Consider the following 14,180-nt stretch of genomic DNA (forward strand, 5'->3'; position numbering starts at 1 on the left):
ATGCTTCCACAAGTTACACTAAATTTAATGTTTGGTCTCAAATCATAAGACTACTTTAAGATCTATTCCTTGCCACAGTGAATTATTTAACTAACTTTTGTATGAGTTTCTTCCTTCATTTACCCTTACACTTTCAACCATAAACATGAATCACTGATTAAAATGAGGATCATGAAACTGGCGAATATACTCAAGATAATAAACAAAATTTAGAAGAACCACAAGGTGAGGGTGCCTGGGTTACTCAGTCGGTTAAGTGTCCAACTTCAGCTCGGGTCATGATCTCATGGTTTGTGGGTTCGAGCCCCACATAAGGCTCTGCGCTGACAGCTCAGAGCCTGGAGCCTGCTTTGGATTCTGTGTCTCCTCTCTCTGCCCCTCACCACCCTCACAAAAATAAATAAAACATTAAAAAATAAAAATAAAAAAGAAGAACCACAAGTCTTCCAGGTATATGAAAAGATTTGGCCTCATCTATGAGACTACTTTGACACAAAGAAGGCAGCATTTTTCTAACTATGAATAATGAATCAGTAAGAGTTGTCATGGAATCTTTTTAAAAAATTTTTAATGTCTATTTATTTTTGAGAGAGATCGAGAGTGAGTGGGGGAGGGGCAGAGAGAGAGAGAGAGAGAGAGAGAGAGAGAGAGGGAGAGAAAGATACAGAATCTGAAGCAGACTTCAGGCTCTGAGCTGTCAGCACAGAGCCTAATGTGGGGCTCGAACTCACAAACTGGGAGATCATGATCTGAGCCAGTCAGATGTTTAACCCACTGAACCACCCAGGCACCCGTATGGAATCTTAATATATCCACAGTTGCTGCCTCATATATGGATTTTATTCTTGTGAAATTACAAACAATTCTAAATATTTCAGCCTTTTCTTTGATAAAAACCAGAGCAACAGTTTTATGTAAATATTGCATTTGCAACATGCATCATGTCTGGAAGAAAATCTCAAAAATTTCTTGCAGGTGGAAAGAGAAAATTCTTGGTGAGGAGCAATATAATTTAAAATAAAAACAAACAAATGAGGGGCACCTGGGTGGCTCAGTCAGTTAAGCCTCTGACTCTTGATTGGCTCAGGTCATGATCTCATGGTTCATGAGTTGGAGCCCTGCCTCAGGTTCTGTGCTGACAGCACAGAGCCTGCTTGGATTTCTCTTTCTCCTTCTTTCTCTGCCCCTTCCCCATTTGCATGTGTGCACGTGCTGTCTCTGTCTCTGTCTCTGTCTCTCTCTGTCAAAATAAAAAAAATAAACATTAGAAAAATAATAAACAGACAAAAATCTTGCTTGATGCTTCTTCCTTCAAAATAAGTTTCAAGTCACCTTCAATGGGGTGCCTGGGTGGTTCAGTCGGTTAAGCGGCCGACTTCGGTCATGATCATGATCTCAGGGTTGTGAGTTGGAGTCCCACGTCAGGCTCTGTGCTGACAGCCTGGAACCTGCTTTGGATTCTGTGTCCCCCCCCACCTCTCCTTGCCTCTCCCCCACTCATGCTCTGTCTCGCTTTGTCTCTCAAAAGTAAATAAATGTTAAAAAAAATTTAAAAAAAGAATCACCTTCGAAGTTGAAGTTCTTGTAATAGAAAATTTATGAAGCCCTTTCCTGTCATTATAGTTAAACCTTTTTAAAGGCAAAAATGTTACACAGCTAAAAAAAGTTTCCCCTGGGGCGCCTGGGTGGCTCAGTCGGTTGAGCGTCCGACTTCAGCTCAGGTCACCATCTCCCGGTCCGTGAGTTCGAGCCCCGCGTCGGGCTCTGGGCTGATGGCTCAGAGCCTGGAGCCTGCTTCCATTCTGTGTCTCCCCCTCTCTCTGCCCCTCCCCCATTCATGCTCTGTCTCTCTCTGTCTCAAAAATAAATAAAACGTTAAAAAAATTTTTTTAAAAGTTTCCCCTATTTTCTATGTTTTTTTCACAGTTAATTCTGAAGCTTAGAAGTATTTATATATCAAAAGCAGGACACCCCACTGCTAAACATTATAATGATATTAATTAAAATGGACACAATATATAACTATTTTTCTATTCAAAAAATTGAATCTAGCTGCTTCTATATTAAGCTATCAAAAAAACCCACAAAATAAAATAAACATAAAAATAGAAAAAAGCAAACACAGTTTTGTCCCCTATTTCAAATTACTTCTGTCCACATTTCCTCTTTATCCTCATTAATCTATTATCTCTTCGGTTGGCAAGCAGTGTATCTTATTCTTACTTATGCATTCATGTCCCTATGTATCAACTTCCTTATTTCCCAGGACATAGAAGAGAATTTTACATTTTAATATTTGAATAGTTATATATTTTATTTTTAAACCCACATTCCGCAAATAGATTTCTGTGGTTCGTGGATTTGATGTATGATGAAGCCAATAAAGGACTGTCTCAGAATGAACAATATATCAATGGCCTCATGACAGCTAGATAGATTAATTCAAATTAATACCAAAATAGACCATGATATATCAGTTTTCCAATAGTACTTTATCTTCTCACTTCTCACATAGTGGAAATAGGAATTCCCACTATGCAGTGTAGATAATATTTAGAAACCTTTGAGTTCTCAAATTTGAGTGACTTGTATAAATAAAATCCGTGACAACACCTGTCAGAAAAAACAGAATCATATTACCTTTATTTTTGTGACAAAGGGACCTTTTTAGGAGACATCAGCATAAGTGGTAAAAAGCTGTTAGACATTTTCTTAAGCTGAAGTGATAAAATTTCTACTTTGAAGTTTTGAGATATAGAAGTCCAAAGTTCAATTTTCAGGAGAAAATAATTTTTCACATTCTGGCATCAAGAGTACACAGTCTTGATGTCTATCTGTGATTAGATTAGAGGGAAAGCCACAAGACAAAGGCAAGCTCAGGAATAATTTAAAAGACCCAGTCTCTGATTTCCCAAATACTTGAGGGGGAAAAAAAAAATGGAGAGAAATTTCTACATGGAAAACCCTGTCATATTTAGAAAAAACTACTTTCAGTCAGTCATTTAGATGCCTTCAGGAAAAATTAATATAAAACTGTTTAAACAATAAACCTGATATTAATTGTTGGCTAAAATAAATAACAGTAAGTTCAATGTCTCTTGCTGTTTTTCCCAGTAACTCTTTTGGCTCTGCCTTTTCTGTGTGTTGGTTGGTTTCATCAGTGAGGCTGTTATTAAGATCATGGAATCAGTCCCAGGCTTTGGATCAATTCATAACAATAAAAGAGAATGGACAAATAGTCATTTAAAGAATTAATTCTAGAAGATAAAAGAATAATTGTATCATAGTTTCCTGAAAGCTTCTCACATCCCATTGATCCAAACTGGCTAACATGTCCATTCTTAAACCAATCACTGATGAGGAAGGAAGGATTACTACCTGTTCAGTTGGGCCCAAGTTAGCTTTTGGAGGTGAGGGAGGCCTCTTCTGGTGCATCGGGGATATATGAGGAAAGATAGCTATAACAAACAAACAAAAAAGGAACCGTGCTCAAAATGAGATGAAAAGGAGGAATGAGTAAAATTTCTACACTCAAGTTTTGATATATAAAAGTCAAATACATGATAATGTACACTATAATCATGTATATATTATTAATGACTATATAGAAATACATTTTCATATTATTGATGCAAATAGATTAATTTTTTTGAGAACTGCATCTCACAGACAAAATTTCATTTTGTGTATAATACTGGGTTGTTTTGGTCAATAATTTTGTTCCCATTACAGAATCAGATTGCTATAAAGATAACAAAATTTCCTGTTATTCCAAACCAAAAGAAAAGATGGCTAAAACATTTTTAAGCTAGCCGATAAAATAATTAATTGAAATCTTCCTTATTTTATATGTTCTTCATATATTATGAAATCCAACCCAACTCCCCAAAGATTAAATGTATATCCATTCGGGTCCATTAGTAACTCAGCTCCATTTAGCATTGAAGATTAGAGTCCTTCCACCTATAGATTCTATTATTTTCAGTTCTAAATCCATTAATACATCAGAATCCCATTTCTTCTGGCAAGTAAGATTTAGAATATTAGATGAATGCTCCGTGGAAAGTATATGTTGTGTTTGACTCACATGCTGTAGTAGTTGGAGACATATTTGGGCCCCTAAACTCCAACTTTCCCACTTCTTCAGCACACTGTACACTTTGCCATTTGTTAGAAGAGAACATAGGTCTTTTGGCCATGTGTTTCCAGTTAAGGATAAAAAAAAATATAAAGGAATATGTCTTCTAGTACCTTCTTTGACAGTTGACTAATCCATGTTCTGCTATAACAAAAAAAAAAAAAAAAAAGAACGCATTGTAATTAGTTGTTTAAACTGCTTCTTTGATTAATAAAACAAGTTTCTCCAGTGCTAATTCTGCCAGAGTTTTGGAAGTCAGGTGATCTCAGACTCCCCTCTCTCTTGCGGCACATTTGTTGCTAATTTCTTCCTAAACTTAATGTTGAGGGGCAGTAGTCATTTTTGAATGTTCAAACATTTGGCACCTATTTTGAGGGCTAAATCCACATTTCCATTTTTGCTATTCTAGTTGCAAGTAAGAAAAATTTAGACCTGTCAATGCCCACACAGCAATGGCAAAGAAGGAATGCTTATGGGGAGCAGGGAAGCTAAGAAGGAGTGCCATGCTTACAACTGGTATATTTTTATTTTTCAGTATCACATTATAAAATTTAATTGTGAATTTCCATTCTTGTTTGAAGGACAAGTAAGTTGGGGCTGTTACTCTTGTGCTGGAAGGAAAACGCCCTGCATGGCTCCACGCTGTTCCTGATTCTTACTGTTTTTCTGTAATCACCTGTGATTTCTCCTTTAAGTCCCACCATTTATTGCCATTTATTACAAGTTCACCAGTAGATTTTCAAGTAAAATAGAGGTCTTAGTAGTTATTCTAATATTGCCATTATTGCATTTATTGCCATTTATTCCAAGTTCACCTTTTATTGTTTAGGATTCTATCTGCCTCACCTTTGCTTGGTTATTTTTTATGGTGAGACTGTACCTTACTCTTGAGTCACAATGACTGTTGGCAAACTGGTCTTGCTTTATCCTGGGTAGATAATAGCATTTCAGTTTACAGAGAATCAAATCCTGTAATTCTGCTTCCCATACCCTAAAACCCTTTTTTGTTCCCCTACCAATTATAGGGAAATTTGGGGCTATGGACATCATAAAGCAGGGCAAAATTTTCTTTATACTCTTAGATTCCGGGAATTGTACATATCAAGTGATGCCAGATCTAAAGATAGACTAATTCTTCTATTCTCAATTCTACCCCCGCTCTGGTCCAAAGTTTAAGTCAACAGAATATCTTGTGGTTTAGGTTATAGTACTTAGAACAATCCCCTGTATTTGCAGGGCGTTTAAATGTAGGTAGTAGGTCTAACCTGTCTCATTAAGAAACTGGATAAAGTCAAATTCAGCTCTAAAAGTTTCTGCATTTTTTGTCTGAACACAAATACGATCTTACTGGTATCTTAACATCAAATGTGAGTTTCTGTATTACTTTCAATTTGATATATTGCTTAGGGTGCTGCCAGCTGCTAATTAATTACACCCTAAAACTTAGTAGTTCATCACTCTAGAAGTCTTTTACTCATGTTATATCCAAAAATGTGTGTTCAGTGGCCAGGCTTGCATGAGGCAGTTCAAAGATTCAGGCTCTTTCTGTGTTATGATACTGCCATCATGTATAGTTGTGGATACTTTTCCGGCTGGAGAAGGAAAAAATTCATAACATCTACCTGTTTCATTCACATTTTAGACTAGATGTGACACAAGACACTTCTGCTTATATTCTTTGGGTCCCAAGAGAAATGGAGACTTGAAAATGTAGTCCCTGGTGGGGCAGCCCCTTTCCAGAAATCAGTCTTTTCTATGAAAGGGGAACACAAATTGTTAGAGGACCAATAGCTGCTGGCCAAAAACAGTGATATTACTAATCAGAGAGGTCTTAGTAGATGAGTAGCACACTCATCTTGGAAAATATTTCCTAACTCCAAAGAAGTAAGATTTATAGCTTTAAGCACTTGGATACTTTAGCTTCTATGACAAACCAAAGAACAAAAAAGATGCTGAGAAACTGTATTTTACTTGAAAATCTACTTTTTAATGAAAACCCAGACTTCTAGTCATGCTGGCAGTGCGAGGAGTACAGTGAAACCCACAAATAATGATTGTAAATATTAAAAAAAAATTTAAACAATCTCAATTGTTTGAAATAGACATAAAACAAGCAGGAAGGGGGGGTGCCTTTCAAAGAATGCTGTGATAAGAATTATACTCTTTATACTTTAAGTATAAGTATACTTTATAAGTAAGTATAAGTATACTTTATAAGTATACTCTTTATAAGTATGTGACTTTTCTCTTTTGTCTCAGAATACTGTCTTGTCTTCTACCCCAGTGATCAGCTCTGGTAGTAGAAAAGCATAGGTTTACCCCCTCAAGGTTGGAGTGGACAAAATTGGAGGTTGATAGAATATCTGGAAGCCACAGAGCCACATAGGGAGTAACTTGTCAGATCTTGATATAATTTAAGCTATATATGCATAAGGAAGTGTGCCAATTATCCATTTATTGCTTCTCAGCTCCAAATTCATGTTTTATTGTCTGTTCTACAACAATGGACTCAGGCCTTATGAATAAATATTTTGTTTTCCATCTGAGAACAGCATTATTAGCAGAGGGCACTGGACTGGCATTGAAGAAGGGAGGAGTTACACTTCCTGGTCCTGGTGTGCTCTCAGTCAGCCTCTCGCACAGCTTCCCAGGCTCACTCTATGTCCTGCAGCATGAATGGTACCTGTAGTGCTCCATTCCTGCAGTGGATGGCACTTGAAGCCAGCATTTACCTTAGCATCCCTCTCAGGCAGATAGCTTGCAGTGAAACACCTACCCATGGGAAGGTTTTCCTGGCATTCTAGAGGGTGGGTTTCTGGCAAGTTCTTCATATACAGTACCACAGTGACTTTCTCTATCATCCAGCACACCACAGCCATGTCTCTCACAGCAAGATCTCCATCTCAGCCCTGGGACCTCTTCTTTGGACGTAAGATGTTAAGATATGATTTCTTGTCAAAGCTTGTCTTTTCCTGCACAAAACCCCTGTAACATTTTTACACATATCTGTAGGAAAGTGAGACAGGGGCTGGAGAAAATTCATACAAGGCTGGTGCAGAGGAGTTTATAAGTGTGTTTCTAGGAATATTTGAAAAGTCACACTGCTATGAGATTTTTGAAAAGAAGACATGTGGGTCAAACTGCAGACTTTTAGTTAAAATTGAAAAACTTTAGAACAAGCCATCTGAAAGGGGGTGAGGGTTAAGTTCATAATTTTCCTCTTTTTAAAATTATGTTTTGTAGAAAGTATCTAAAATGAAATTTTGGAATTTAACTCCTTGTGAAATGACTTGAAAGAAATGGTGTATTTTCTGTGTTTCAACTAATAAGTAAGGTTATGATGATGATTGATTAGTTGTTCAATTTGATGAGATCAACTGCTTTTAGGAAAATCCGTTAAAAAGTGCTCACTTCATCTCAGATACAAGGAGGCAGTGTCACCTGAAGTTCAACTAGTGTTGGGGATAGGGATGGAAGTAGGAGTAGGGTACAGCTGGGTATTCTCAAATCCAGTTATCCTTAATAGGTGAGATTCCTGTTCTGTAGCATTTGAGTCTGTAGAGACCCTTGCCTGTGCAACAGAGAAACACAGGGGGAAGAAACCTGATTATTCACATTTAGGATTGTTAGGTGTCTTAGAGTGTCTTCAGGAAGTGAAATAAAATCCATTATATCTGATTTTACTCAAATGTGCCTTTTTTTTCTTTTTCTTTTCCCTATAGCCAACTTGTGTAGAAAACCTTGGTATAAGAGGTTGGCCATTGTAAATGGAATTTGTCTTTTTTTCTTACAGCTATTAAAGTCACCTAATGAAAAACTATTTTTTTTAAATAATACTGTTTGAGGATATTTAGACAGTTTTAATATCAAACTATATCTACAATTTTATTTTTATTTAACTTTAAAAGTTCTAATTCTGTAACTGACTTAGCAAATATCTTGTACTTTTCTAAAAAATAGTGTCTTAGATTCTAAGAGGTTTTGTAATAATAATAACAATAATAATCATTTCAGAAGGAAAAGAATTTGTATACTGGAGTTGAAGAAGTAAGTAAATGTAAAGTGGAAGGTGATGGCCAAGTTTCCCACTCTTGGAAAGGGAAAGCACAGGCTAGAATGAGCTGTGCAGAACTGGACTAGAGGTAGAGACATCAGTATGAACTTGTGATTAACCTAATACAGATGAATGGATACAGAAATAATTAGAGATACATGTGTATACGTTTCCTAGGTCGGTCTGCTCAGAGGGCCAGGGAGCAGTGATAGCATATTAGTAGTGAGCATACCAAGTACCTAGATCATGGTTTCCTTTGACCAAAGACTCAGGGCTCCTTGGAGAAATGACTGATTATAGGGGTGAAGCAGGCAAAACATAAGATAAAGGTGGAACACTTTATAGTACCAGAAAATAAGGAAGTGCTCGAAAATGGGGGCATGTCAAAGGGACTCAGGAGCCAAACTGAAAGAGCTCCAAAGACTCAGTGTTGGAACTTGAGCAACAAAATAAAACTATAGTATCACATTATAATCCAACTTATAAAATAAGTATCCATGAATACAGAGTGATATAACTAAATGACTGAATAAATAAATAAATGGGGGAGAAGAGACAAACATCCCCTCTAGGACACAGAGCTTAATCACCTCCTCTCTGACCCTCCTTTGCACTTAGTTACTTTCTTCCAGAGACTAGAATATGAAAGGAGGGAAAGTAACTTTACTTTGAGGAAACATGACAAAGTCTACCTTGGCCGGGTGCAAGGTAAACATCATTAGTGTAAGTCATGTTGATGTATCTTTCATATGACACGATGAGAGAAAAGTTCTAATTTATAAAACTTATTGCATGAACCAATCAGCAGATGTGGAGGATACAAAAGATACAGTAATTCATTATAAAGTAATATTATAGAATGTCAAGGGCATATATACCCACAGGTATGTGTGTGTGTGTGTGTGTGTGTGTGTATATATATATATATAATTTGATTTATCTAATACATTTAAATCAAACAGTGCTTTGAATACCTCAAGATAAGTTGCATTGTTAAATCTGCTATTAGAGAGATTGGATTATTTCCCAATTCCTCAATATCTTCATTCATTGTGCTCTTTTTTATATCCTATGTAACTGTCATGATTTAGCTATGATATCTTCCTAGAAGAGCCCTTGAACAATTTTTGCGATGTGTTTTCTGGAACAGAATTCTTAAAATAAGTTTAATAAGATTTATTATGTTTCTTCTGAAATTTCTGGATAAGAATATGTTACAGTAAAAAGAATTTAAAACAGAGCATTAAGCCTTTGGAAGGTGGCTGATCCAATTTAAGACTGATTAGACTCATATTTCAAAAAGACACAGGAAGAACTTTCTGAGGTCAAAGTCATGGGTAAGTTCTTTTGTAAAAGCCTCAATTTCTACCATTAGTAGGTTGGAAGGCAGCTTGTTTAGCCAACAGGTTTTCGTGTCCGCTCTAGAATTGAATGCATCTTCTTCATGTACTGTCTATGTTATCTTTTGCCAAAGAAGCTTTTTTTTAATCTCTGATTTTTCATATAAAATGGGAAAATAATAGTAATTGCCATATCAGGCTAATGAATAAATCAAAGGAAATGATTAATGTGTCAGCACAGTGCTTAGCACATAAGAAACACTTCAAAATATAATGCCTATAATTACTAAGTGTCCATGATTCTTTTTCCCAAAACTACAACACTTAGCCTCTTCTTATAATTCCATTGTTTTGCATATTAGCAAGTGGTGTTATATGCTGGGATCACACCATTCATTAACTAAGGGGAACTGATAAGGGACATAAACTCTCAGGAACTTCTCAGTGGCTGATGGTGAAGCTATGTCAGTACCATGAGGGTAGTCACTGAAAAGAGACTACAGGTACTGAGTCCCTGAACTGTTGTATTCAAAAGCATTTCATAGCCTTTCTTTTTTTTCCTCTTAAGTAAACAAGGAAGGCTAGAGGGATTAAAGTTGACCAATTTAATTACCTTCTCCCAGATCAGATAAGGCTCTGATAAAGTAGTTTCCCTTGAGGCAGGTCTCTTTGTCCTTGAGCCTATTTCAAAATGGCTACTTTCCCCTCTTCCTGTCTGAAGCACTGGTCAGGTTTCTTCAGTCCTCACCATAAGAACCTGGAGTTTCTTCAGGTTAAACCTGTGAAAGTGTAGGTGCTCCCCTAGGAGTAGGCCCCAGGAGGTTTTAATGCTCAAGCCATTCCACACTCAGCCTCCACCAATTAGTCAATTACCACCTGAGTGTTCCTACAAGTTATGGCTCTAGCTAGTAAACTGACCTCAGCTGTTACTCTTTGTATTTACTTGTCTCTCCAGTTTTTAAGGAAGCAGTTTGGCCTGTGGGAGTTCAGTTCCCGGATGGATCTAAGAAGAGGTGTTGGCTTTCAGGTCGTGCAGTGGTGACTTTCAAGCCTTTTACGTCCAAGAACTAAAACTGTAAGTTCTGATATTTTTTATTATTTTGCTTTGCAGCTTTCTTGACAACGCTAATACTGTACATTCAAAACATAAATGTATACAAATTAAGCTTGTTCTTACAAATTAAGCTTGTTCTTACAAATTAAGATTATTTTCTTTTGTTTTTTAAATGCTTATTTTTTTGAGAGAGAAGGCAGGGGAGGAGCAGAGAGAGAGGGACAGAGGATCCGAAGTGGGATCCCCGCTGACACTAGTGAGCCTAATGCGGGGCTCAAACTCAAGAACAGTGAGATCTTGCCATGAGTCGAAGTTGGATGCTCAACTGACTGAGCCATCTGGAGATTGTTTTCTTATTCTGAGTTCAAGCTAAGATAGACAAGTATTTTTTTAGTCTTTCTTGGCCTTAATGTATTTTCTAGTTCCTTTTGTTTTCCTGAGTGTGTTGTCTTGTACAATCATGGTTTTATTCAGAGTTCTCAATTCCAATGGCTTGTGTTGTTTTAGTCCAAGACCTTATCTTTATCCTCTAAAGGTAACTGAGACAAGCAAAAACCCTTAGGCACAGATTTTTAAGCATTCTAATTTCCTGACCCTACTTCATCTTTCCCCCTTACAATGTTCCAAGTTCAGATTTAAAGGTCATTCGTTATTTTTATTTTTTAAGTTTATTTATGTATTTATTTAGAGAGAGAGGAGGGGGCAGGACAGAGAGAATTCCCCGAACCCGGGGCTCAGACTCTGGAATCACGAGATCATGACGTGATCTGAACTCAAGAGTCGGATGCTTAACCGACTAAGCCACGCAGGTGTCCCTCGCTTTGTTTTTAATCCAAAACATCCATGTATTTTTGTTTTTTGGCTTTTTTTTTTCCAGGCATGTTTTCAGTTTCTTCTTACTGACTTGTGAGGCAGTTTCAGACTAGATACCTGAAACAACTATATTGTGGAAAGTTCAAATCACAAAATAAGTGATTCTTGGATCACTGTGATGTTGTAGCAATTACTCATTAATAGGAGTTATTCACTGTACATGTGCCAGGCATGTAGAATGCAATGAGCAAGATATCATTAAGTTCCATTTCCCCTAAGGTGTATCTATTTAAAAAAAGTGTTGGGGAGAAAAAAAATTTCCCTTCTTCAATTCTACATCCTTTGTCTTGTCTAATAAAGTTGATGTAAGATTGACTAATAAGAGAAAAATATAAGACTCAAAAATGAGTCTGAAAGAAGTGACCAAAGCAGGAAACTTTTATACCTTTTGGATAAAGAAACAGTAAGTGTGAAGAAGTGACAAGGCAGAGGTTGGGGCTTGTAAATTAGAGAAGAAGTAACCAAGCTGTTTATAAAGTCTTCTTGGCCCTGAATTTCTTATTTTGGGTGATAAGGATACCTTCTGCCCTCCTGGTACAGGGAGGATACCTTTCATACGGAAGACTGATATTTCTTGCTTTCAGGGGGTCAGTGGAGGGTCAGAGTGTCCTTGCACTGGCTGTTTCTCAAGTGACTTTAATTTAACCTAATATGCCAAAATGCCATATTTGGGGGTGGCAAAAGAAAAGTAACTCTCCTCTTTCAAGAGAAAGAGGCAAATTAATAAACTTGAAAAGCAAAAAGCTAGAGGCACAAGTGTGGAGTGATAAAAGAACACAGTGAAGGGAGAACACCTACATAGACTTCACTGGGTAAACATAGTCGGAGACAGCTTCAGGGAGAACCTGAAGAGTACCTAGAAATGTTCTGGATGAAAAATGGTATGTAGGGTTTTCCAGTAGTCAGAAACAATAAAAGCATAGATAACAAGGGGAAGTAAATAAATTTCAGTGACTGGCCTGCTATGTTGGTGGAAGATGAGGGTATGGGAGAAAATGTATGAAATCAGACCACATGATGGCTTTTATGTCAAAATGAGTCTGGATTGTATTTTGAAGATGAATAGGAAATGTTGGAGTATCTTAAGCAGAAGAATAGGAGCACGGAGTGAATTGTACTTTAGAAAAACCACACCAATAGACATACAGAGCAGTGGTTTTCAAAACTCAGCATATGTCAGAATCTCCTGGAGAGTTTGTTGAAACCAGATCTCTGGGCACAAACTCCCTAGCGTTTCTGTTTCTAAATCTGGGTGAGGGGCGCTGAGGATTTGCATTTTTAACAAGTTCCCAGGTGATGGTGATATTGCTGGTCTGATGATGCACTGAAAATTACTGTGGAGGTTGAGTAAAATAAATTGAAGGACCGGCATGATAACAAGGCCAGTTAGCTAATGTGAAAGCAATAAAATCAGCCAGGCACCAGCAAAATGAAACAAAACTGGCAGCACTAGGATTATTGACTTAATGTAGTTATATTTTAGTAAATAGACAAATTTGAAATCTCCTAATTGATCACTGGGACCCGCTTCTCTCTTTCCTCTCCTTTCACGCATTCTCTTCCTCCTTCCCTAATGAGTCTATCATGCTGTGAAGTATCTTGATAGAGGTCCAGGAAGAAGTAAACATATACAAAATAAATAGAAGAAACAAGATCAATAGGGTTACTAAATAATTCTCCAACTTTAATGATTTGGTATTTTACGGTACAATTTCTTACATTCTTATGAGCCATCATAATTTTAAATTCTAAGTCTTTCTTACATCTTAATCTGGCTTAGAATAAATTATTGGAGAAAAGACCAACAAATCAAAGAAATTGGGAAGAAAGCAAGCATGCCAGGTCATGGTACATGAAAAGGGGAAAAACAAACAAAAACTGAAAGAGGAAAAATGAACCCCCCCCCCAAAACCCAAAATTTCATGGTACATGAAAAGGGGAAAAACAAACAAAAACTGAAAGAGGAAAAATGAACCCCTCCCCAAAACCCAAAATTTCATGGTACATGAAAAGGGGAAAAACAAACAAAAACTGAAAGAGGAAAAATGAACCCCCCCCAAAACCCAAAAGTTTTAGGTATAATAATTTATCACTAATTCAATAAGTATGAATGGGGATGAGGTTAAGGCATTTATGCTGTGTATTCTCCTACCCCCTAACCTTCCAGTGAGTGGGGGTAGCTATGCTCTTGTAGTTACGTTTTGCTTTGTATAATAGGGTTTTGAAGAGGCAAATGTACAAACTGAAAACTTCTCCCAGTATGTAAAACCACTTGTTTTACTAGTTATCAAGTGAAGATTGCACATGGTTTTATTTTAGGCTAAAGTGGAAGGTTAAACTAAAGGAGAAAAATAATCTGGTGTTACAACGTCTGACATTCAGGTCAACAGGGTAGAGATTTCTATAGTAGTATTTTTTGGGTTTTATTGCTCTGAAAAGGTGGTTTGGCCCTGTGTATTAGTGTATTTTTTGGGTATAATATACCTACTATATTTGATTCCAGGGGCAGAAATACAAAGTATCCCTTCTTTCTGGCTTTTAAATTGGTGGATATGTTTCCTTGGCAACTATCATCCTGCACGGTAGTGGCACGATGTTATGAAACACGGGGCCCAGTTGATTACACCAGTTGTTTGGGAATGTATGTTTGGTTTGCTGCACCTTATGGGATGAGGAAATAAGGTACTTTATCTCTGTGAACTTAACCTTTATAAAAATCTC

The 14,180-nt window shown here is 37.0% G+C and overlaps 1 long non-coding RNA gene across 1 annotated transcript in view; it reads left to right on the forward strand.

Moving 5' to 3' along the window:
* The window catches only part of LOC128314052 (uncharacterized), a 68,903-nt gene extending 58,223 nt beyond the window's left edge, over nt 1–10,680 (forward strand). Inside the window, exon 4 of the long non-coding RNA XR_008295410.1 lies at nt 10,488–10,680. This is a non-coding gene — a long non-coding RNA (uncharacterized LOC128314052). The remainder of the gene's footprint in view (nt 1–10,487) is intronic.
* Nucleotides 10,681–14,180: the final 3,500 nt, after the last annotated feature.

This window comes from Acinonyx jubatus, chromosome C1 (assembly GCF_027475565.1).
Source record: "Acinonyx jubatus isolate Ajub_Pintada_27869175 chromosome C1, VMU_Ajub_asm_v1.0, whole genome shotgun sequence".
In the NCBI taxonomy this organism is placed as follows: Eukaryota; Metazoa; Chordata; class Mammalia; order Carnivora; family Felidae; genus Acinonyx; species Acinonyx jubatus.